The sequence below is a fragment of the Elephas maximus genome, chromosome 16, assembly GCF_024166365.1.
Source record: "Elephas maximus indicus isolate mEleMax1 chromosome 16, mEleMax1 primary haplotype, whole genome shotgun sequence".
NCBI classification, from domain to species: domain Eukaryota; kingdom Metazoa; phylum Chordata; class Mammalia; order Proboscidea; family Elephantidae; genus Elephas; species Elephas maximus.
The window spans coordinates 13313506-13338811 of record NC_064834.1 but is presented as its reverse complement, the minus strand read 5'-3'; the positions used below and the strand labels follow the sequence as shown (position 1 = coordinate 13338811).

Sequence of the window (25306 nt, the reverse complement as noted above, 5' to 3'; positions counted from 1 at the left end):
TTCCCCATTCTTCCAAGGAAAGGATACAATACAAAGTTTTTTAGGTAACTTGATATAAAAAGCTTTTATAGATGTTTTTAAAAAACAAAAAAACCAAACCCGCTGCTATTGAGTTGATTTTGACTCCTAGCAGCCCGATAGGACAGAGTAGAACTGCCCCACAGAGTTTCCTGGGCTGTAAATCTTTATGGAAGCAGACGGTCACATCTTTCTTCCACGGAGCAGCTGTTGGGTTAGAACCGCCAACCTTTTGGTTAGCAGCTGAGTACTTTAACCACTGGACTACCAGGGTTCCTTATAGATGCTTATAAAATACTCAAATTTATGCTTGTAGTTTAACTTTGTCACATTATGTATTTTATAACTACATCTTATTCAGAATCTTCAACACTGGCATTTTTGTCGCCATTGGAGCCCTTTTTTTCCTGAAACATATCAATCCTTTTCCTCTAAGCTGTTTGATTCTGTGTACGATGCTGTCATTGGAAATTTTATTCTAAGCCATAAATGCCTCTTCTAATTACAGGAGAGATGTTTTTACAAATTTATTTCTATATGTTCATGATCTTTGTAAGGTAACTATTTACTATGTTGCTTTTTAAATTGATCTTTAAAAAACATTGTATAATAGCATTCACTGTATGTACTCACGCCTCCACAGGTCACTACTACCTCTGCGTCCGGCTTCCCTGGCTCGTTTTCATTGATGTCATCGGGTGACTTCCTTAACACTCTCAAACTAGCATTGATTGAGTTCATTTCAGGTTCAGGCGTATTCTGTAAATGGTTTTCAACCAATCATTGATCAGAGTTATATCCATTCACTCCTTTGATGAACTTTCAACTGTGTTTCCACTTTAAAATCCTAGGATTTAACAGTTTTTCTTATCTATTGTTATCCTTGTGGTGGTGGTGTGCTGTTCATTCTATTCTGGTTTGTAGTGACCCTATACATCAGAGTAGAACTGCCCCATAGGGTTTCCTAGGCTGTGACCTTTATGGGAACAGATTGCCAAGTCCTTTCTCCCATGGAGCCACTGGTGGGATCGAACTGCTGACCTTTTTGTTAGCAGCTGAATATTTAACCACTGCACCACCAGGGCTCATTCTGTAATTGTACTTAGGTTGTAAAATTTCTGAAAGGTTTACTTAAATATTTTGTTGTTTAAAAGAAGATAACTAACACTGTAATAAGAATTTGTAAGAACTCAGCACAAGGAGTAATTTTAGAATAAAATCTGGTTTTATATTAATGCATGTATGACATGTAAAGAAGGAAAAAAAGTAAGTCATTAGAGATAAAATCTTAAAACCTTTAGAAGATTAATCCTAAATTACCACTTTCTTCTTCTGGAGAAATGTCTGCTGCCTTGGACCTAGCATTAAAAAAAAAAAAAAAATTAGGACTTAGTTTATGTGTGAATTTTGCTGTAGACTATAGCAGAATCAATACGAGTATTACAAAATAAGGAATTTATTATAGGAATTAAACCTTCAACTGTGGGAGGAAGTGAGGACGTAAAGATCTAGAAAGGACCAAAGAAAAGTTACTAACCAGCCATGGTGTAGGTTAATGAATCTGAGCCTTTTAGAAACTGGTAGGCATGTCCAGCTGCTGGAGTGAAACTGTAAAGGGGCTAGTGAGATGTTGTGGCTGCCGAGTCTTTGAATTTTTACCGAAGCATCTGGTGGTAGGTGTGGGGTTGCTGTTAGTTAGCAGGGCTGGCAGCCGGGAAGATGAGTTTGAGGCAGAGTGAGGTAAGTAAGGACAATTGGAATCCTGCCCTTACCTCTGTGTTTGTCCTTCACTACCTCTAGCCAGTTTCCACTCTGTCCTGTAGGGTCGCTATGAGTAGGAATAGACTTGATGGCACTGGGTTGGGTTGGTTTTGTTACCTCTAACCAGTGACCACCTCCGGAGTGTACGGGCTGCCTCACTTCTGTGGTACAGAGTTTATACCGATGTCCCATGAGGCTAATCTTACCTGAAACCTTACAGGAAGAGGTAGTTCTTATTTAGCACTGACATGGTATAAAACCATCACACTTGAGTTAATCACGTCAGAACGTCATTTTCTCATTTGTAAATTGGTGATAGTTCCATATTATTTTACAAGATCTAATGAGGATTAGATGAAATTATAGGAGTCCCTGGGTGGCACAAATGGCTAAGTGCTCAACTTGTAACAGGAAGGTTGGCAGTTGGAACTAACCCAGAGGCGCCTCAGAAGACAGGCCTGGCAATCTGCTTTTGAAAGGTCACAGCCTTGAAAATGCTATGTGCACCTGGGATCACCATGAGTTGGAGTCGACTCTGTGGCAATGAACAGTAACAGATGAAATTATATACGTAAATAAAAAGAAATTATATATTTGAAAATGTTTTGAACTGTGAATAAGCGTGTAAAGTTAAGTTGTAGTATAGGTTATTGTGAGTATGTATGTTGATGACTATAAAAACTCTCTTGAACTGACTACAACTTTTAGAGAGCCTGTCTCTCAAATATCATTGTGGGTTTAGGTTAGCTCTTTGCTGTTTTATTATTGTCCATTAAACCAGTAATTTCTTCAGTCAGCTATTTCTCCCCTTTCGGTCTACTCATTTACCTCTCTGGGTACAGTTTCTGAACTTTTAGCATAAAATTCTTCAGAAAAAGAAATAGTAATGGCTTCTTTTCTCCCTATCCCATCAGTATTTTTTGGTGAGTATGAGATGTCTCTTGGAAACTTTATCCAGAGCTTTTCTGTCCAAGCATAGTTCTCTGATGCCTTGCTATAGATACTTGGGCAGTATTTCACTGTGTGACAGCTATAGATGAATGTTCACTGAGGTAACATGCGATGGCGAGAGCAGAAACTGCTGGCGTGGTGAACTCTTTTTCTCCTTGATCTACAACAAATAGGAATATTTGTTTGAGAATGAAGCTGTGACAGATATTTGTATGGAAAGTAATATAGACGGTATGCCACGATTGTCTATTTTCCCGAGGAATTAGGAGTCAATCCTTTGGAAATGATATAGATTTGAGGATATTAGAGGAACTTTTAGTATCTATTAGTAGGTATGTATTCTAATCCTTGAAAACATTTTCTATACTCATAATTTTTTATTTCTTTTTGGAAAGTATTGAACAATTGAATAATACATGTTTTTAAAAGCAAGGGAGGGAGGATATTATTTTAATTATTTTCATGATCTCATTAATCTTCATAGTAATCTTATAAATAGATGTTATACTCATTCCCATTTCATAGATGTGAAAACTGAGACTTGGAGAGACTTTGTTATAGTAGAAAAGGTTAAAACTGTGATTTCAGATCATTTTGATTGCAAGCCTGAGTGCTTTCTACAGATTCTTGGATGGCACAAGTGGTTTGCACTTAACTACTAACTGAAAGGTTGGCAGTTCAAATCCACCCAGTAGCACCTTGGAAGAAAGGTCTGGTGACCTGCCTTTATAAAGATTACAGCAAAGAAAATCCTGTGGGGCAGTTCTACTCTGTCACCCATGGGGTTGCCATGAGTGAGAATTGACCTGATGGCAGTGGTGGGTTTTTTTTTTTTTTTTGGTGCTTTCTGCTTTGTCTGAGTTCAGTGGCTTAGGAAAAGTAGTATGTCTTTTGTGAAGGAATATGATTTAAAATAAACATATCCATTTCACAAAGTGTTTACAGGTATTTGTAATAGATACATTTTATACATTTTGGTACAGTTCACTAGAAATATGCCACAGTTTGTAGGTAGTACTGTGTTTGAGTTGGCTGATGATTCAGATAAAACTTTAGAGCTCATGCTGATGAATGGAAGTTCCATATTTCCAACAGACTAGGTCTTTTCATGATGTTGAGTATATTATAAATTTATTTTTTGTGATATTAGCTCCCTCTGTAGAACTTCATTAAGATTGCAACTTGACTCTTCCATTATTTAGCAAAGTACTTGAAACATTATCTAGACTCTAAAATTCCCTTGTAAAATTTTACTGTATATCCAAATCATCTTTTTTTTTTTTTTAATTGTGCTTTAGGTGAAAGTTTACAGCTCAAGTTACTTTCTCATACAAAAATTTATACACACATTGTTATGTGACCCTAGTTGCTCTCCCTATAATGTGACAGCATACTCCCCCTTAACTACCTGGATTTCCCGTGTTCATTCAGCCAGCTCCTATCCCTTTATGTCTTCTTATCTTGCCCCTGGACAGGAGCTTCGAGGTGTTTTTGTTGTGAAAATGTTACCTTTATAAAAACATCTCACTTTGTATATACTAAATTTTAATAGTATACCTATTTCTCACTTCCGGACTATATTGTTATCCAATATTTTATTTTTACAACAATAGTAAAAAAGAAAACCTACTGACTGTTTTGCACATTAATGATGTGTGTCTGGCAGCAATGAACACCAAGGTGTAAGATGAGAGTAATAATGCTGGCAGTGATGGTTAAGGTTATGTGTCAGCTTGGCTGGGCTATGATTCTCAGTGGTTTGGCAGTATGTAATGATGTAATTTGGTACTTATGTAATGATGTAGTCATCTTCCATTTTGTGATTTGATGTGGCCATCCTCCATTTTTGCATAACACTGATTTTCACATACCGACTTGTTCTTTGGAACCTAACCATATCAATAAGTGAGGAGTGGGTGTATATACAAAATGAAACCTTCTTCCTAAAGCAGCCCTGCTACTTTAATGTTTTTTTTTGTTTGGGAAGGCCAGAGAAAACATTGTGAATTCTAGGTCTCTGTTGAGTAAGACCAGAGGAGGTAGAAAAAAGCCTAATGGGAGATTAAAAAAAATAAATAAAGAAAAGTACATATTTAAAGTTATCCTTCCTTTTTTTTAGAGTTACTTCATTGCTGAACTGGGTGGGAAATGTTTACTAAGAGAATGGTGTTCTCGTGTTTTGTGGCATTTTTTTTTTTTTTGTCTTGCAAGAAAGGAACAAACAAAATTTCTGCGTGGTAGAAAGTACATAGAGAAACATCTTGCCAAAATTACAAAATTCCTCAAAGGAACGCAGGAAAATGATTCATATATACAATTGCCATGAATTTATGCTCTTTTAGGAAAATCCTTTGTTATTAAAACTTATCACCAGTTTTCTGTGCAGGAGCGTAGAGACTTCTTTCACCACCACTTTTTCTCCTTTCTTCCTCAAACTATTTTATATTTAAATAATAAATTGCATAATTAGCTCTTCAAGGATCTATTCCCTCTTAGAATACAAACGCCATGAGAACAGAGGGAATGTGATTGCCTTCCAAGATGAAAGTTAGAAAAATGAGCAAACTGACTTTAACCATAAAGCTAGGGACTGAAACATGATAATAATAAAGAGAGGAAAGAATCTAAGTACATAGCCCTTTTGATTTACAAAAATTTAATTATATTCTGTTCTAAGTGGGATTGAAGGATCTTGTTAGGATCATGCGTAAGTAAGCTTTTAAACAATATTTTGGATAATTACCTTTGAACCTGTCATTAATACTATTCTGCCAAAGTACAGTATAGTTTACAGACACACAGACATGCAGTATGATGGTCCAAAAAATTCAAGGATGGTTCTTCTTTTTATCTTTGTTGACTGTAACTGAATTAGACATCTAGGAATCATTTGAAAGAATAAAATTGAACCAGTTTTATTAATGTAACAAATCCAACCTTCGTTATCTTTAGAGCATATATTACGCCCTTGAAATAGTGATGCTGTCTGTATTGATATGTATATATTTTGCTGGGGGTTCTTAGAGGTTTTAATCAGTTACCTTCTTACAATCTTTGAGGAGTAACTAACTCATCTACTTCCAGTAGTCTTTGGATGAAATCTCCTGAAGTGGGTTATTATTATGGGCTGTTTAAATCCATGTCATTTTGCATCTTAGGAAGAATAAATGCAAAGATGGAAAAGAGGTGTGGGGAGTGAATTACTGGGAGAGGAGATAAGACAAGCTTGTCAGATACTGTCCTTCTAGAAAATGTCTTGTATTTCAGTTCACTCCGTTCTTGTATCTTGCGTCTCATTTTAGAGCTGAAAGAAGGCTTGCTATCCATTCAGTGTACACAGTACCCAAAACCTATTGCCATTGAGTTGGTTCTGAGTCATAGCGATCCTACAGAGTAGAGCTGCCACGTAGGGTTTCCAAGGCTGTAATGTTTATGGAACCAGACTGCCCCTGGAGTGGCTGGTGGGTTCAAACTGCTTACCTTTTGGTTAGCAGCTGAGTGCTTAACAACTGCGCCACCAGGACTTCTCCAGTGTACACAACGGTAAGCATCAAAAATATCAAAACAATGATGAGCTTCTATAGTAAGTCATCAACATTTCTATGTAAATTAGCATATTGCTGTCTTGAATTTGGTTTAAGCTCACATGTAGTGTTTACTAATATTTTTAAGCACTTTCTATGAGTCATAATTGACTATAGCAACAGGTTTTTTAATGTTATTTAAATCTTTGTATTAACTTAAAAAAATTAGTCTCATCTTATTAATATCTTTAAAATTCATGGGTTTTATACATTTTTGTAGAATTACTAAAATAAAAAATGTTTGCCATTTTAAATCATTTCAAGTGCAAATTGGCATCATGTGCCTCCTGACGTGATAACTCTGAGAAGAACACAATATCACATGTGTAATATTCCTACCCGCCCACCCAAAGCATGAATCTATTCATGAGGAAACATCAGACAAACACAGTTTCTCCAAAACAACTGGCCTTTATTCTTTATAAAAGAGTCACTGTTATAAAAGACAAAGGCTCAGAAACTAATAGAACATGACAACTAAACATAATACATGATCCTGGTTTGGGCCCTGGGAGGGAAGGGGGATACTATGAAAGACATCATTGTAACAATTTATAAAATTGAATATAGACTGTAGATTACCCACTGATCAAGTCGATTCTGATTTGTAACGACCCTGTAGGACAGAGTAGAACTGCTCTAAACAGTTTGTAAGGCTGTAAATCTTTATTGAAGCAGACTGCCACATCTTTCTCCCACGAGACTGTGGATTAGATGATAGTATTTTATCAGTGTTAAATATTCTAAATTAATAAATATACTGTGGTTATGAAAGATAATGGTTTTGTTCTCAAGAAGTAACTCAAATATTTGAGGATAAATAGTAATGCACATAGAGAAATCAAATTATAAAATATTAATAATAGGTAAATATAGATGAAGAATATAAAACCGTTACTTGTATAATTCTTGGGATTTTTAAAATAAATTTGAAGTTGTAACAGAAAGTTAAGTAGTATATAGTCTCAAGTATCGCCAGTGGTACACGTACTATACTCTGGGAATCACCTGACCCTTTGGGTCAGCAGTGGCTGTGGTAGGTATTTTTACATAGGTAAAATTTTAAAAGAAAGCTCTTGAACTTCTTTAACTCTAACTTGACTAACTCCTCTTCATCTTTTAAGGCTTAACTCAGATATTAACTCGTTCTGGTAGCCTTTTCTAATCCATATCCTTTCCTTGTACTCTGGAATTAGGTGCAAACCACCAGGCTGACCGGAATTAGAATCCGAGTTTTGATACTTACTAGTTCTGGAACTTTGGGTTACTTATTCCTTTAAATGTTTCCTCATCTAAATTATAAGAATGGCAGCAAAACCTCAAAGAATTATTGTGAGGATTAAATAATAATGCATATAGAACAATTCCATGTGCCTGGCGTGTGAATAACTACTTTGACTACTATTTTTATTTTTATTTGTTTGTGCTTATCTTCCTTTCTAGACTGTTTTGAGCACAGGGTTCATATTTTATTCATCTTGGAATAACTAGTGCCTGGCAGATAATAGGTCTTTAGTAAATATTTAAGAATAATTAAAGAATATTTCTAAAGATTGTCTGCATAGTATCTCTGATGTTTTCAGTTTATGTATTTACTTGTATATTTCTCTTTAAGTGTATTTAGTCACAACGACTTTGGCTATTCTGGTTTTACTACCACAAAGTTGTAGTTAATTAAGGTAAATATTAAGAGCCTTTTGTTTTATATATCTAAATTGAGTCTTCATGAAAGTAATCAAATTTAAGAGCAGGTTTCTCTAAGAAAATCAGAGAGACTCCTAAGATATAATTAGGTGCTTTTCTTACTATTCCTTAAATATTAGGAACTAAATTTTTAAGTAGAGTGTTACTTCGTAACTTATCTTCTTTCCTTAAAAAAAAAAAAAATTTTTTTTTTTTTTCAGAGGGCAAAAAACTCTTACCGCTCTAACGTTTGGGCTGACTTTGTGTATAGTGCCTCTGATTCCAATAGGCTAGCAGCCAGCTAGTGTTGGTGATCAGACCTGGAATAATTTCTTTGACTCTCCTTTAGGTCTGGATTCCGAAATAATCTTTTAACCAACTTTAGGTTTCTTTAATTAGAATTTTTTCATCTTTTTAACTATGTGTTAGATGAGAGCATAAACTTTCAGAACTAGTTCTTTCTAAAGCCGGTAGAGTTATATACTAAATGTGTCATGATGTCTTTGGGTGCAAGTAACAGATACTCACACACGAATGACTTAATAAATAGAAAATTTATTATTTAGCACAATGAGACTAAAGGTAAGTGTGATTAATTCAGTGCTTCAGCAACATCACCAGGGAGCCCTAGGTCTTCATATTTTTCTGTTTACCCGCCCCTGGCATTCTTTACGCTGGCACTCCTCCTCACGGTTACAGATGGTTTTTGGAGTACTAGAGGTCAGATGTAGTTGACGATATTAAGGGACTCTAAGAAAAATGCTCCTTTCTTGTGTTCTTTTTAAGAAGGACCACTCTCCCAGAAGCACCCCAGCAGATTTCTCCTTAGTTCATCACTGGCCTGTGTTGTCTCACATGCCCATACCTAAACCAGTCGCTGGCAAAGAGAATAGAATTATCATGATTGGCTCATTGTAATCAAGATTCATTTCGTGGCTGAAACACATGACGCTTTAATAACTGAACAAAACTTGGAGTTCCACTGGCCAGGGGAAGATGGCTCTTGGTTTGGCAAGAGTGCATTGCTTACACGTATAGATAAAATGACCTGTCAAATTTCCCTGGGAACACAGCAACCTGGCCAGATTTACAAACTGCCTCAGTGAGGATTTTCTAGAACTGTTTTTCCTGAAATAGTCTTTATTTCTTATTACAGTGCACATTGAAGAAAATTAAAATTTAAGACATTTAAACTCATTTCCTAACAGAAAGCAAGCTATAAAAAATATGTGAAACTGAGTATTTTTTAAAGCATTGAGGATTTGTTATCCTCAGACCTAAAACGGAATGTACAAAATATATGGCTCATGGGAAATATTGTTTTGTCTTGACATAATTTTCAGGCTGTAGAATTTCATCCTCAGCAACCCAGCAAGATATCTTTAAAAACAAAAACAAAAAGTATTATTGACTGTCTCTAAACCAGGGAAGGTAGAAAGGAGAGTGGTACATAGTGTAGACTTCTTTGGCTAGTGCCTTATGTTTGAGAGGAGATGTTGTATACTTTTTAGGGGATCAGAATGGGGAGACTGGTCACATGTCTAGTGCCTCCTGAAATAGATCATTATAATGTAGATTTTTTTTTTTAAGTCTTAGTAGTTTTAGGAATTTTAGATTCAGTTGTAATCAAATATAATATCAACACGTATTCTAGACTATTGTAAGTTATTTGGAACTCTTTTGCTTAATCACTCAACAAAGATAGGATTAGGTTTTCTGTAGAAGGTGAAGAATATTATCACATACACAAAGAGGCATATATTAGTCATGGTTGAAGACAATGGTCAATCCACCTTAAAGAAAGGATAAAAGTAGAATTGACTAATCTCTGGAAGAAGCAAGATGGACTGTCATGTTTTACTCATTACATGTAAGGACGTGTAGTATTAGTAGGTGATTGTATAATTAAAATATTCTAACCAAGGTATCTTTGAACCAGTGTGTTATAACCAAACCACAAAAATTTAATTTGCTTTGTATGTGAAGAACTTTTTAAATAGAAAGTTCTGCATTAATTTTCATAAATTTAGTATGTATGTGGAGTCCCTAGGTGGTACCAGTGGTTAAGCTGGACTACTAGCTGAAAGGTTGGTGGCTCCAGCCAACCCAGAGGTGCCTCAGAAGGCAGCCCAGGTAAACTGCTTCCAGAAGGTCACACCCTTGAAAATCCTATGGAACAGTTCTACTTGGCACACATGGGGTCACCATGAGTTGAAGTCAACTCGATGGCGACTAACAACAAGGAGTATGTATTTATGTTTTTCGTTTTTCTGCCCACCTTTCTTGTTGATACGTGAGACTTGGAGAGTAATAGTAATAATGCTGCAATTCCTTGAACATTGTAGTAGTATGTAATCTGCACCGTCTTCCTGGGTGTTCTTCAGCCTCTTAAATACTTCCAGTGGGGGAGCTACTACTACATCATTGTATTTTTGACTATTATTGTTTACTCCTTTTTTTTTTTTTTTTTTTGTTGTTAGGTGTCATCGAATTCGCTCTGACTTATAGCGACCCTGTGTATCACAGAACAAAATGGTGCCTGGTCCTGCATCATGCTCACAGTCATTGTTATGCTTGAGCCCATTGTTGCAGCCACTGTGTCAGTCCATCTTGTTGAGGGTCTTCTTTTCCGCTGACCCTGTGCTTTACCAAGCATAATGTCTTCTCTCGTTATTACTTATCATTATTTCTTTCTTTCTTTTTTTTTTTTAATTGATCCTAGTTATGTGCTCAGGAGTTGAATAGTATAAATTTAATATGTCTTCTATAGGGCACCTCATCAAATATTTGAAGCTTACTAAACCTTTTTTTTTTTTTGGAAGATTTTCTTGTGCTTTAGATGAAAGTTTACATAGTAAGTTAGTTTCCCATTCAATAACTCATACACAAATTGTTCTGGGACTGGTTGCAGTCCCCACAATTTGTCAGCACTCTCTCCATTTCTACCCTGGGTTTCCTGTTGGTCCAGTTCCTCTGCCCTTTCCTCCCTTCTCATCTTTGCCTTTGGGCAAATGTTGCCGTTTTGATCTCATATAGTTGATTGTCCTAAGGACCACATTCTTCATAGGTGTTACTATTTTATAGGCCTGTTTATTATTTGCCTGAAAGGTGATCTCCAGGAACGGCTTCAGTTCCAAGTTAGGGCTGTAGTCTCAGTGGTTCCTCTGATCTCTATCAGACCAGTAAGTCTGGTCATTTTTATGAATTTGAATTTTGTTCTACATTTTTCTCTCACTCTAACCGGGACATTCTATTGTGTTCCTAGTCAGAGTGGTTGGTAGTGGTAGCTAGCACCATCTAGTTCATCTAGTTTCAGGCTAGTGGAGGCTGTGGTTCATGTGACCAAACCTTTTTTAACAGTAGTAACTCGTTTGTGTTCTCAGAACTTAGTAGGCTTTTGTATATGTTGACTCACTGAGTTCATTGAGTACGTAATGTATGATAGGAGGAATCACCGTAGTGATTCATTACTGAGCTAAAAGGGAATCACGTAGTTTGTATAATTTGATTTTCTCTATATATTTCTGTCTGTATAGAATATTGCTTTGCAATTTTAAAAGTATTTAAATGGTAGCTATATATGATCTTCTTGAACTTACTTTTTCTGTTCAACACAGTTTTTGAGACTTATGCATATTGATATATAAAACCCAAAAAACCAAAAGCTCTGATTTATTCTACACTTCCGTATAAGTTTTCATTGTATAATTATATCCCATTCTCCTGTTGATAGGTTATTCCTAATGAACTTTGCTTTAAATCCATGTTTGAGCAAAGTTAATAATGGTCTGCATACTTTTTATATAAAAGCTGCACAAATTGAGACATTTAATTAAAAGGGAGAAGAATTACTGCATCTGGAAGGTGCTCAGACAGCAGGGGAAAAAAAATGACAGCTGTGTTGTAAGCTCTATGAAGGCATTTATCTCTCTCCTTTTTTCCCCCTGCTTTCCATTGTATACTCAATGCCTGCCATGGTGGAGCTTAGTGTTTGGTTAACTAATAGTCCTTGGATAAATACTTTAGCAAGACTTACATTCCAGAGATCTAAAAGGAAGTTTAATAAAATAAAGTAGTTCACAGTGGTGTCACCCCTCAGCTGGCTTCGTAAAGTTTTACTTCACTCTTCTCGACCCCTTTCCATGACCTCTTTATCAGATGGAAAGGTATCATTCTCTCCCTCTCCTTTTTGTTTTTTTAATCCCAAATACTATAAGGACCTGTATGACAGTAATAACATCACCCATTTTTAGAGAAGTTCTTGGAAGATGTCCTAATCTCAATACTTTTTCTTTAGAAATTTAATGTCTTAAAGACTGTAACATGAGGGAAATAACTACTGTACTACAGTAATAGTACTTGAAAAGGAGAATGAAAAGTACATACCTAATAGGATTTTATCTTCATGATTGTTCAATTGAGACACAATGTTTTAAAAGTAATAAATCAGTAATTTTCTGTGAAGTCCTCAAAGAGTTGCCCATACAATGTTAAAATATTAAAAGGAATATTTAATTTTATAATTTTAGATAATTAAAGGTGCATCTAAGAAATATGCTAGCTTTTTGTTTGGCTTTAGTATTTTGATTCTGCTCTTCTTTACCTTTTTTTTAATTGTACTTTAGATGAAGGTTTACAGAGCAAATTAGTTTCTCATTAAACTATTAATACACATTGTTTTGTAACATTGGTTGCCAACCCTAAGACATGTCAACACTTTCCCCTCTCGACCTTGGGTTCCCCATTACTGCCTTTCCTGTCCCCATCTGCCTTCTCGTTCTTTCCCCTAGGCTGGTGTACCCATTTAGTCTCGGTTTGTTTTATGGGCCTGTCTAACCTTTGGCTGAAGGGTGAACCTCGGGAGTGACTTCATTACTGAGCTAAAAGGGTGTCCAGGACCATATTCTCGGGGTTTCTCCAGTCTCTGTCAGTCTGGTCTTTTTTTTTGTGAGTTAGTATTTTGTTCTACCTTTTTTCTCCAGCTCTATCCAGGACCCTCTGTTGTGATCCATGTCAGAGCAGTCGGTGTTGGTAGCTGGCACCATCTAGTTGTGCAGGACTCGGTCTGGTGGAGGCTGTGGTTGTTGTGGTCCAAGCGTGTGGTATGAAATTTACCAAAATAAAGACCACCACCCTATTTTTTATTTTGTTTTCACTCTAAGATTTATATTTCTTTCCATACTTGTTCCAGGTCTTGTTTTTAGTTCATAAAATCATGACCTAATTTATGTTTTAACCATTATCTAGCACACTGTCGTTGCTAGCTGCCATCAGATTGGCCCCTGACTCGTGGCAGCCCCATGCGCAACGGAACAAAATGCAGCCCCATCCCGCGCCGTCCCCACGGTCAGTTGTGGATCATTGTGGTTTATGAGGTTGTCAAGGGCTGATTTTGGGAAGTAGATCACCAGGCCTTTCTTCCTAGTCAGACTAAGTCTGGAAGCTCAGGAATCTTGTATCGTTGATAAGCCTTGAGACCACCCTTATTAATTTCAGTTGATTATTTAAACAACTATTTAATTAAGAAAAAAAAAAACCCTAAAATAGGCACAAACATTGGACGACAGTATCTTTTGTGAAGATTATGATGCTCCCATCTGATCCCATTCATTTAATTGTATAGCTGGATTAAAAAATACAATTTTTTGTACATATTGGGAATTGACACTTTTAAAAAGCTAAAAACTGCAAGTGTAGGTTCTGAGGAGATTTTAACCTTCCATGGCATTACAATAATAATTAACTTCTCACCAATTAAAAAGCAAACAAAAATACTGCAGCCTTGCTTCATTATTCAAGTATATATTTATTTGCCAATAAAGCTACCTTTGATTATTCATTCTTAATACTTTATAAACGATTCCCTGTTATGCAGTTTTTACAAAGAAGTATTAATAAGGTAAATGTAGAAAATGATTTTAAAAACTATGGTGATACCACCAGATGGTGCTATTTTGCCTGTTTTGTCTGAAAATAAGTAGGATGAATGAATAATAGAACTTAAAAAAACTGTATTTTGGGGTTAGATGTGCTGAGTGAAAGGAAGTATTCAAACGTTGTAAACTTGTATTCAGCATTGTGTGTTTATCTTGAAAAAGGCAGAGACTGTCAGAGTTTAAGATTTGGCACAGAGCCTTCTGTTTAGTCTAAAAATATTAAGTATGTATTCTTCTTAAGGCTGTTTTTTTTTTTTTTTAAGGCTGAGGTATATGAAAATCCTGTTAAATATTATAACCCCACATGCATGAAAAATGTAATTATGTATACAATTATATATAAAAGAAGGTGTATATTACTGAGATTTATATTTCACGTTTTCTTTACATTTTCAAATGTTACGATCTCACCTGGGATACATAGTTATTTACAAATTAGGATAAACATTTTTATTATTTTTTGTGTTCTTGAGTATTTCCTAAATAAAGAATAGTAAATTCATTATTTTTTTTGGAAGGGAAAAAGCTGCCTTTTCTAAATTAATTTGGGTGTTAAGGCGTAAGCGACGACGTGGTGAATGCTGATTCAGATGCTGCAGTTAAACGACTGGCCGCTCCTCACAGTTAAAATGGCTAGTTCATGAAATACATCTTTCAGTGAAGCTTGAAAAATTCAGCCAGCCCTTAAGAATGTTTCTAGATTTTTAATGTGTTCACTTTTTTCTGATGATATTGCTGCTCTTTTTTTTTTTTTTGTATTTGCTTCTGGCCATGAGATTGATACATAAAGGTGTGTAGGTCCTGTTATAAGTATTTGCCAAAGAAATTATTGTCTGCGCCATCAGTGAATTTTTTGGTGTGGGTGAAATTAGAGATTAAATCTTACATTTGAATTTTTCCTCTGGAAAGGTATTACTTTGAATGCAGTTCTCTATTATTCATACCAGAACGAAACATGTCTCTATATGCTAGTAAATATAGATAGTAGATTTTCTTGTATTCCTAGACTTTGTGAATGAATATTTTAATCATAATTATATTAGCATACATCTTATGCATTTTTAATGCATGTCCTTAAAATTATAAAGTACCACTACCACGATGTTTTTTCTGAACTTGTTTCATACCATTTGTCATTTTTTGTACTTTGTGTTGTGTTGTCATATTCCTCCTACAGAAATGTAAAATGCCTCATGCTTTGTTTCTGTTTTAACTTAGCTCAGTGTTTCACATGTAGAAGTCGATCTGTATGTGGAACAGGCTGTTCAGCCATTACGTGGACAGGACTAATGCCATTTTTCTCTCTTCTAAATTTGTTCTTGACTGCCTAGTTCCTTTTTCCTTGTTGAATTTTTACTAATGACTGATGTCCTTTCAGGCTGTAAAAACAAACGATACAATCTAAGAAAGTCTTATGGCCATCCAAACTACCCCAGGAAACCAGTCACCCTCTGGGCAAATGAGATAGTACCTTGGAACTGTGATCACCAGAACCACCCCTGGAGAGAATGACATTTCACAAGTTCATGAAACCCGTAATTTAGCCCTATAAATCTTTGAGCCAGCCTCCATTTGGGGGAGATAGGCTTTGGAGGAGATCATTCCCCTCTGTCTCCTGTGTATCGATACACATTAAAGCTCTTGCTACTCACCTCACACCGTCTCAGGAACTGGCTGTCTGTGGCAGGCGGCTCTGACCCGTGAAATTGTGGTAACATATATTTATTGCATAAATATATAGTTACTTATATAAATGATATATGAGTAATTTTGTTATTATGCCAAGTATTTTTGGTATTATACAAAAGAAATTATTTAGACAGGTTTCTCCCCTTTGTAGGAGTTTCCGTAGTGACAAAGAGTATTCTATATAGTTCTTATCTTACACTTATTTCTGAAATGGCCTGTCTTAATTCTCTAGTGCTGCCATAACAGAAATATCACAAGTGGAAGGCTTTAACAAACAGAAATCTATTCTCTCACAGTTTAGAAGGCCAGAAGTCTGAATTCTGGGCACCAGCTCCAGGAGAAGGCTTTTTCTTTCTGTCAGCTCTGGGGGGAAGGTACTTGTCATCAATCTTCTCCTGGTTTAGGAGCTTCTCAGTGTAGGGACCCTGAGTCCAAAGAATGTGCTTCACTCCTGGCACTTCTTGCTTGATGGTAGTGAAGTCCCTCTCCTCTCTCAAAAGAGATCAACTCAAAATGCAACCTAATCCTGTAGATAGAGTCCTGCCTCATTAACATAACTGCCTCTAATCCTGCCTCATTAACGTCACAGAGGTTAGGATTTACAATCCATAGGAAAATTACATCAGATCACAATGGAGGACAACCCCACAATACTGGGAATCGTGGCCTAGCCAAGTTGACTTAGATTTTTGTGGCACACAATTCAGTCTATAGTATGGCCTTTTATAGTTAGTTTAAAGTGATCATCTCACTGGCATCTCTTAGAATCATAGTACTGATATATTCTATCACGGTAAAGATAAGTGGGGGATATTTTCAAATAAAAAAATATTGTGGTCAGCCTAGCTTCATGTGAGTCTTGATTATTAGGGATCGTCTAGTCCAGAAGCTCTCAAAATATGGTTCGGAGAATCTTGGTGGATCCTCAGGACATTTTCAGGTGGTCTGTAACAGCAGAATTATTTTCAAAATACTACTAAGACATTATTTACCTTTTAAAACTCTCATTCTGTCCCAAGTCTGAGTTTCCAGAAGCTGCATGATGTGTGATACCGTAATTGAATGCATGAGCGTATGAGTTGCTAGCTGTGTTTATGAAGCAGACATTAAAGAGATTTGCAAAAAATGTAAAACAGTGCTACTCTTCTCACTAAATTTTATTTTGGTTTGGAAATACAGTAAAACCTGTGAATGCTGGAGCCTGCGTGAGGCTGAAACCTGTCAGAGAAGGGAAACTCAAAAATATTTTCCACTGATAGAGAATGATAGAAAAGTGGTAAGATTGCACCCTGTCAAAGGTGGAAAACTTGAGAGATGTGGAAAAACTAGGCAGTCCTGTCAAGTTCTGGCTCTCACAGGCTTCACTGTATAGTTATTTTTCTTAGAATGTTATTTATGTTGATATTTAATGGGTTTATTTTTTAAAAAGAAAGTGCAGTCTCTTGAGAAGGACATTATGCTTGGTGAAGTAGAGGATCAACAAAAAAGAGGAAGACCCTCAATGAGATGGATTGACACAGTGACTGCAATAATAGGCTCAAACATAGCAATGGTTGTGAGGATGGCGGAGAACCAGGCAATGTCTCTTTCTGTTGACATAGGGTTGCTTTGAGTCAGAACTGACATGGTGGCACTTAACACACACACACATTTAAAAGGTTTGTGTTTTAATTTCAAGTGTGATAAATTGGTATAGATATAAACCATAAAATAAAAGCTCTTTGAATTTCTCAATACTCTTTAAAAGTGTAAAGGGACCCTAATTCATTATCATTATTTCACAGATGAGGGTACTCTGAGTCCAAGAGAGATTAAGTGGTTTAGTCATGGACACCGAGCCATCAGTCATGACTTAGCTGATACTTATATCTTTGACTTCTGACTGCTTTGATTTATTTTATTAGCTGCTTGGCTATTCAGATATTCCCCAACCTAATACCAACTCCAGACTCCTTAAACCACCCCCCCCTTTTTTTTTTAAGTTACCTTTATTAAGCACATAAATAAATTGAGAATATTGACCTGATTTTTAAGCAATAATAAAATGGTGGTAGCCTTCAACTCGTAAAATGTCTAGTATAACCTTGTTATCAAGTATGAACTTTCTCCCAGAAAAAGGGAATTGGTACATGAAATAGTGTAGCCAAAGTTAAGGGCAAAGAGGTAGCCTCTTGTTCTTTAGACTCTTTTAATATCTTATTGGAAACCCTGGTGGGTAGTGGTTAAGAGTTCGGCTGCTAACCAAAAAGTTGGCAGTTCCAGTCCACCAGGCGCTCCTTGGAAGCCCTATGGGGCAGTTCTACTCTGTGCTCTAGAGTCACTGTGAGTTGGAAGTGACTCAACAGCAATGGGTTTTTAATGTCTTCTTTACTTGTTTTTTTTTCCCCTTCTCAACAATAAAACATTGGTTATAAGCTTCTGGACATATATGGTAGTCTGCTCATAGAGGAATAAGGTATTCTATTTTAAACTTTAATAAATTAAGTTAGGATGATAATTATGTATTGCTCTTTGGGTAAAAATGCATTGTTTGATGCTGTTATTCTCATGTTGAAACTCATGGTGGGAAGATTCTGAAACAGTCTTTTTTCAAATTATTAATTCCTGAAGACTGAAGAAATTCAGTAGTTTTAACTTGGGGAAAGAGAATCAGGATTTGCATAGTAGTCCTCTTCATTCAGAGGACCTCCTTCATGGGGACGGTTCATTTATTTTATTGATTTATTTGTAAAACTTCAAGGATAGAAGAACCAATGGGTGGAAGACACAGACTGAATCATTTTAGCTCAATAAAGAAAAATCTTTCTAGTAGTAAAGAAATACAAAAATAGAACCAGCTTGGTTTGGAGGTAATGAATCCCCTTTCTCAGGAAATGTTAAACACATAGATCAGATCACTGACTCTTGGTAGGAATGTGGACAAGGAATCAAGGAGATAAGGGTAATCAGGTTAGATAACCTTTGAGATTCTTTCTGTTATTATGTGCTTGAGTATATTTGTTGAAAAGAACTTGTTACTAAGGATGAGTTTATTTTAAAAAGGTGATTGGTTTAGCAGATGTATTCCACTTTTATATCAGCTGGTCAGTAAACCTGAAGATTCTATGGATCTGTGGTCTTTCCATGAGCAATGTAATCAATTCTTCCAGAAGAAGTGTGTGTTTTATTTTATTGCAAGCCATTTGAAGAGATGATGGATTAGCAGAAAGTTTTATTGTGCTTTAAGTTAAAGTTTACAAATCAAGTCAGTCTCTCACACAAAAACTTATATGCACCTTGCTACATGCTCCCAATTGCTCTCGCCCTAATGAGACAGCCCGCTCCCTCCCTCCACTCTCTCTTTTCCGTCCATTTCACCAGCTTCTAACCCCCACTACCCTCTCATCTCCCCTCCAGGGAGGAGATGCCAACATAGTCTCAAGTGTCCACCTGATCCAAGAAGCTCACTCCTCACCAGCATCCCTCTCCAACCCATTGTCCAGTCCCATCCATGTCTGAAGAGTTGGCTTTGGGAATGGTTCCTGTCCTGGGCCAACAGAAGGCCTGGGGGCCATGACCACTGGGGTCCTTCCAGTCTCAGTCAGACCATTAAGTCTGGTCTTTTTATGAGAATTTGGGGTCTGCATCCCACTGCTCTCCTGCTCCCTCAGGGGTTCTCTGTTGCATTCCCTGTCAGGGCAGTCATCGGTTGTAGCTGGGCACCATCTAGCTCTTCTAGTCTCGGGCTGATGTAATCTCTGGTTTATGTGGCCCTTTCTGTCTCTTGGGCTCATAATTACCTTGTGTCCTTGGTGTTCTTCATCCTCCTTTGATCCAGGTGGGTTGAGACCAATTGATGCACCTTAGATGGCCGCTTGCTAGTGTTTAAAACCCCAGACGCCTCTCTCCAAGGTGGGATGCAGACTGTTTTCTTAATAGATTTTATTATGCAAGTTGACTTAGATGTCCCCTGAAACCATGGCCCCCAAACCCCCGCCCCTGCTACGCTGGCCTACGAACCATTCAGTTTATTCCAGAAACTTCTTTGCTTTTGGTTTAGTCCAGTTGTGCTGACCTCGCCTATATTGTGTGTTGTCTTTTCCGTCACGTAAAGTAGTTTCTTATCTACTATCTAATTAGTGAATACCCCCCTCTCACTTTTCCTCCCTTCCCCCTCTCGTAACCATCAAAGAATATTTTCTTCTCTGTTTAAACTATTTCTTGAGTTCTTATAATAGTGGTCTTATACAATATTTGTCCTTCTGCAACTGACTAATTTCACTCAGCATAATGCCTTCCAGATTCCTCCCTGTTATGAAATGTTTCACAGATTCATCACTGTTCTTTATCGATGCGTAGTATTCTGTTTTGTGAATATACCATAATTTATCCATTCATCCATTGATGGGCACCTTGGTTGCTTCCATCTTTTTGCTATTGTAAACAGTGTTGCAGTGGACATGGGTGTGCATATATCTGTTTGTGTAAAGGCTCTTATATCTCTAGGATATATTCCAAGGAGTGGGATTGCTGGATCGTATGGTAGTTCTATTTCTAGCTTTTTAAGGAAGCGCCAAATCGATTTCCAAAGTGGTTGTACCATTTTACATTCCCACCAGCAGTGTATAAGTGTTCCAGTCTCTCCACAGCCTCTCCAACATTTTTTTTTTTTGTTTTTTGGATTAATGCTGGCCTTGTTGGAGTGAGATGGAATCTCATTGTAGTTTTGATTTGCATTTCTCTAACGGCTAATGATCGTATTTCCTCATGTATCTGCTAGCTACCTGAATGTTGTCTTTAGTGAAGTGTCTGTTCATATCCCTTGCCCATTTTTTAATTGGGTTATTTGTCTTTTTGCAGTTGTGTTTTTGCAGTATCATGTAGATTTTAGATATCAGGCGCTGATCAGAAATGTCATAGCTAAAAACTTTTTCCCAGTCTGTAGGTAATCTTTTTACTGGATGAGCATAGGTGTTTGATTTTTAGGAGCTCCCAGTTATCGAGTTTCTCTTCTGCATTGTTAGTAATGTTTTGTATACTGTTTATGCCATGTATTAGGGCTCCTAATGTTGTCCCTGTTTTTTCTTCCATGATCTTTATTGTTTTAGATTTTATATTTAGGGCTTTGATCCATTTTGAGCTTGTTTTTGTGCATGGAGTGAGGTATGGGTCTTGTTTTATTTTTTTGCAGATGGGTATCCAGTTATGCCAGCACCATTTGTTAAAAAGACTGTCTTTTCCCCATTTAACTGTTTTGGGGCATTTGTCAAATATCGACTGTTCATATGTGGATGGATTTATGTCTGGATTCTCAGTTCTGTTCCATCGGTCTATGTATCTGTTGTTGTACCAGTACTAGGCTGTTTTGACTACTGTGGTGGTATAATGGGTTCTAAAATCAGGTAGATTAAGGCCTCCCACTTTGTTCTTTTTTAGTAATGCTTTACTAATCTGGGGCCTCTTTCCCTTTGATATGAAGTTGGTGATTTTTTTCTCCATCTCATTAAAGAATGTCGTTAGTATTTGGATCGGAATTGCATTAAATGTATAGATCGCTTTTGGTAGAATGGACATTTTTATAATGTTAAGTGTTTCTATCCGTGAGCAAGGTATGTTTTTCTGCTTACGTAGGTCTCTTTTGGTTTCTTGTGAAAGTGTATTGTAGTTTTCTTTGTGTAAGTCTTTTACATGTCTGGTAAGATTTATTCCTAAGTATTTTATCTTCTTGGGGGTAGTGTAAATGCCATTGATTTGGTGATTTCCTCTTCGATGTTCTTTTTGTTGGTGTAGAGGAATCCAGCTGATTTTTGTATGTTTATCTTGTATCCCGATACTCTGCTGAACTCTTCTATTAGTTTCGGTAGTTTTCTTGAGGATTCCTTAGGGTTTTCTGTGTATATAAGATCATGTCATCTGCAAACAGAGATACTTTTACTTCTTCCTTGCCAGTCTGGATGCCCTTTATTTCTTTGTCTAGCCTAATTGCTCTAGCTAGGACCTCCAGCTCAGTGTTGAATAAGAGTGGTGATAAAGGGCATCCTTGTCTGGTTCCCGTTCTCAAGGGGAATGCTTTCAGGCTCTCTCCATTTCGAATGATGTTGGCTCTTGGCTTTGTATAAATGCCCTTTATTATGTTGAGGAATTTTCCTTCTATTCCTATTTTGCTGAGAGTTTTTATCATGAATGGGTGTTGAACTTTGTCAAATGCCTTTTCTGCATCAATTGATAAAATCACGTGATTATTGTCATTTGTTTTATTTATGTGGCTGATTACATTAATTGTTTTTCTAATGTTGAACCATCCCTGTATACGTGGTATGAATCCCACTTGGTCATGGTGAATTATTTTTTTGAATTCTGTTGGCTAGAATTTTGTTGAGGATTTTTGCATCTAAGCTCATGAGGGATATAGGTCTGTAATTTTCTTTGTTTGTGGTGTCTTTACCTGGTTTTGGTATCAGGGAGATGCTAGCTTCGTAGAATGAGTTTGGGAGTATTCTGTCGTTTTCTATAGCAGCAGAAATTTGCAAGAGAAAGAGATGTGAAACTTTAGAATGGATGATGAAAAACCAAACCTGTTGCCCTTGAGTTGATTCCAAGTCAGAGCAACACCCTGTGACAGAGTAGAACTGTCTCATAAGGTTTCCAAGGAGCAGATGGTAGATTTGAACTCCCAGCCTTTGGTTAGCAGCTAGGCTCTTAACCATTGTGCCACCAGGGCTCCAATGAATAGAAAGAAGGTACTAAACACTAAAATTAAATGAGTTATAGCAAAAGGCTTGGCTTTGTTTTCATGTGAGAGTGGGTGTTTATGTGTTTTTGTGTTTATGAGTGTACCTTTCTCTATGTGTCATTATTTCCAAAAAGAATGTGAGATGTCTTATTTTACACACACACATAGGTAAACAGATACACGCACACAGACAGACAGGTATGCGGTTTTATTTGTTCATCAGACGTTTGTTGAAAGCCTGTCATATGAGTTACAAACTTAAATCACTACAGGATTCAAGTATGAAACGAATGAGTAAAATGAGCAGAGTTAAAGTAGTTTATTGGTTAATAGATTATAACCTCTTTTGGAAATAAAATCTGCACTGTGTAGGATCTTGCCCTTAAGATATATAGTATAAATGAGTTTACCGTACGTAATATTTTTTCTTTTTCGGTAATATTTAAATAGAAATTCAGCCAGAATTGAATAAAAGGGCTTCCTGGGTAACCTATCATTAAACAGATTAAGAGATCATCCTAGTCTTTAAATGTGTTAACAATTTCTTTTACTTATTAATTTTTGTATTTATTGATTCATTTATTTAACAAATATTTATTTATAATCTACTGTGTGTACTATGGAAACCCTGATGGCACAGTGGTTAAGTGCAACGGCTGCTAACCAAAGGGCCAGCAGTTCGAATCCACCAGGTGCTACTTGGAAACTCTATGGGGCAGTTCTACTCTGTCCTATAGGGTCGCTGTGAGTCGGAATTGACTCAACGGCACTGGGTTTGTTTCTTTTGATTTGGATGTGTACTGTGTTTAAGGCCCTACTTCAGACACTGAATACAGCGTGCCAGAAAGAAATCTTCCCTTACTCATAGAATCTGTAGTTTGGTGGAGAAGCCAGACTTGAACGTTAAATTTCTTATTCAGTAAGTATTTTTAGTAAAATGTAAAGTAAAACAGCTTAGGACTTGGAGTTTTATGACTTGAGTTCTTATCGATCACTAACTAGTTATTAAATCCAGTTTACAGTTATTATTGAATGTTTATTACATGTATTAGAAATGCTGAGATGAGTGAGGTATAATCTTGTCCTGAAAAACTAACAGCCTGTCTGGGATTATAGAGAGTCAATAGCAAGCCATCATGTAGTGTGATAACTGCTATGATAATCATATAAGAGCAATAAATTCCTCTAGATTTGAGGGATGCAGGAAGCATCTCCAAGAGGTGATATTGGAGCTGAGTCTTGAACGATGAATAGAGATGAATAATAGGAAACGGGGATTAGCATGAACAAAGGAGGAGTTACTCGTATGCATCAAATAGAGGGATCTACATGAACAACAGAAGCATTGAGCAGGCAAGGGAAATTTGGTGAAAAATGAGTTATTGTCTGTTTTGGTTCAAACACTTTCCACCATCTTGGAGCCTGTGGAGGTCTGCTAGAACAGAACTTCTAAACCAGCAAATATACCTGGAAGGCTGTGGTCTGAGGCCATTTTTGGTGGTTTTAAATGGGATCTCTGGAACCATAGGGAGCACACAGCTCTTCTTAAAATTGAAGATGTTTCTGTCCAAGATGAAAACTGAATTCTGTTTAGGCAAGAGATATGCTTGTATACAAAGCAAAGAACAAAACAGTGATTCCTGGTGGTAAACCTAACGAAACCAGAGTAACCTGGAGTACCTGGGGAAACGTAACTCACACCCATGGCAGCAGTGGCATCGGTTGTGCCAAATTCCAAAGCAGCCTTCCTGCTAAGGCCATTGGATACAGAATCCATGTGATGCTGCAGCCCTCAAGGATTTAAACTTATTGGGAAGTAAACAAATAAAATTGTGGATTTGTTTTGTAAAACAAAAAACACTGGTTATGTCATGAAGGAGAAGTGAGAGAAGCTACATATTTAGGTTGGGGCACTTTGTGAAAGGTCTTATGTACTAGGCTAAAGTTGTTGGGTTTTTATATGTGAGGTATTTGGGAGCTGTGGAAGGTTTTGAAGTAGGTGAACATGCTTAATCTGCCTTTTCCAAAGATAATTGATATAATATAGGATGAAGTGGAGAGAAGTTGAGGCTGGGGGCACATATGCTAGTTTGAAAATTCATCATAATAGTGTGGGAATGAGATTGAGGGTCTCTTATAGGTAAGTAGTTAGTGATTTTAGAACATGGGAGAAGGATTCAAAATGTAATTAATTTAGAGGTAGACTTGACAGGATTGAGTGATTGATTTGGGCGGGGAGGGCGCTTCCAGGAAGATTTTGAGGTTTCTTCTCTGATACCTGCATAGATAGGTGGTGACACTATTAACTTCAAAAGGAAAAAGCAGCCTGGTTTGGGGGGAAGTAATGAATTTAGCTTTGTTAATGCTTAGTTTGGAGGAACAAACAAACCTCAGGAAATGTAGAAGCATTTAAATTATAAGTGGTGGAAATGCCTATTAAAGAGAAAGGAGGAGAATTAGGAGAGAGAGAGCTGTGAGACATGCCATTAAATCTCTCCAGTCTTCATTTTCTTATTTATAAAATAGAATGGAATCAATCATTTTTCTGGTTCAGAAATAACCAATGTTTTAGTTATTAGGAATTCTAAGTTTAAAAAAGTTAGTGGTACCTAAATTACAATAGTTATAGTTTATGTTTGTTATAGACTAATAATATTAAAATTTATTGAGTGTTTCCTATGAAGCTTAGCTAAAATAAAATGCTAAACATTTTGCTTTCATGATCCCATTTAATTCTCGTAGCAGCATGAGTTAAATATTATTACTATCTGGATTTTCAGAAGAGAGAAGATATCTTGGCCAAGATTGTACAGCAGATAAGTGGACAGATGGGTAGTCAAACCCAGGTCAGTCTGATTTTAAAACCAGGCTTTTAACCTCTATGCTATGTGCTGTCTGGTAGAATATGAGAGCTGTAATGGATCTAAAAACATCAGCTAGTTCTGCCATATAATCAAACATGTCATAGTTAA

The 25306-nt window shown here is 36.6% G+C and overlaps 1 protein-coding gene and 1 pseudogene across 3 annotated transcripts in view; both read left to right on the top strand.

Annotated features, from left to right (window-relative positions):
- The window catches only part of ADK (adenosine kinase), a 567694-nt gene that overhangs the window by 69345 nt on the left and 473043 nt on the right, over positions 1 to 25306 (top strand). The gene's annotated exons all lie outside the window — the stretch shown is intronic.
- LOC126059943 (60S ribosomal protein L35a-like) lies at positions 8568 to 24889 on the top strand (annotated as a pseudogene).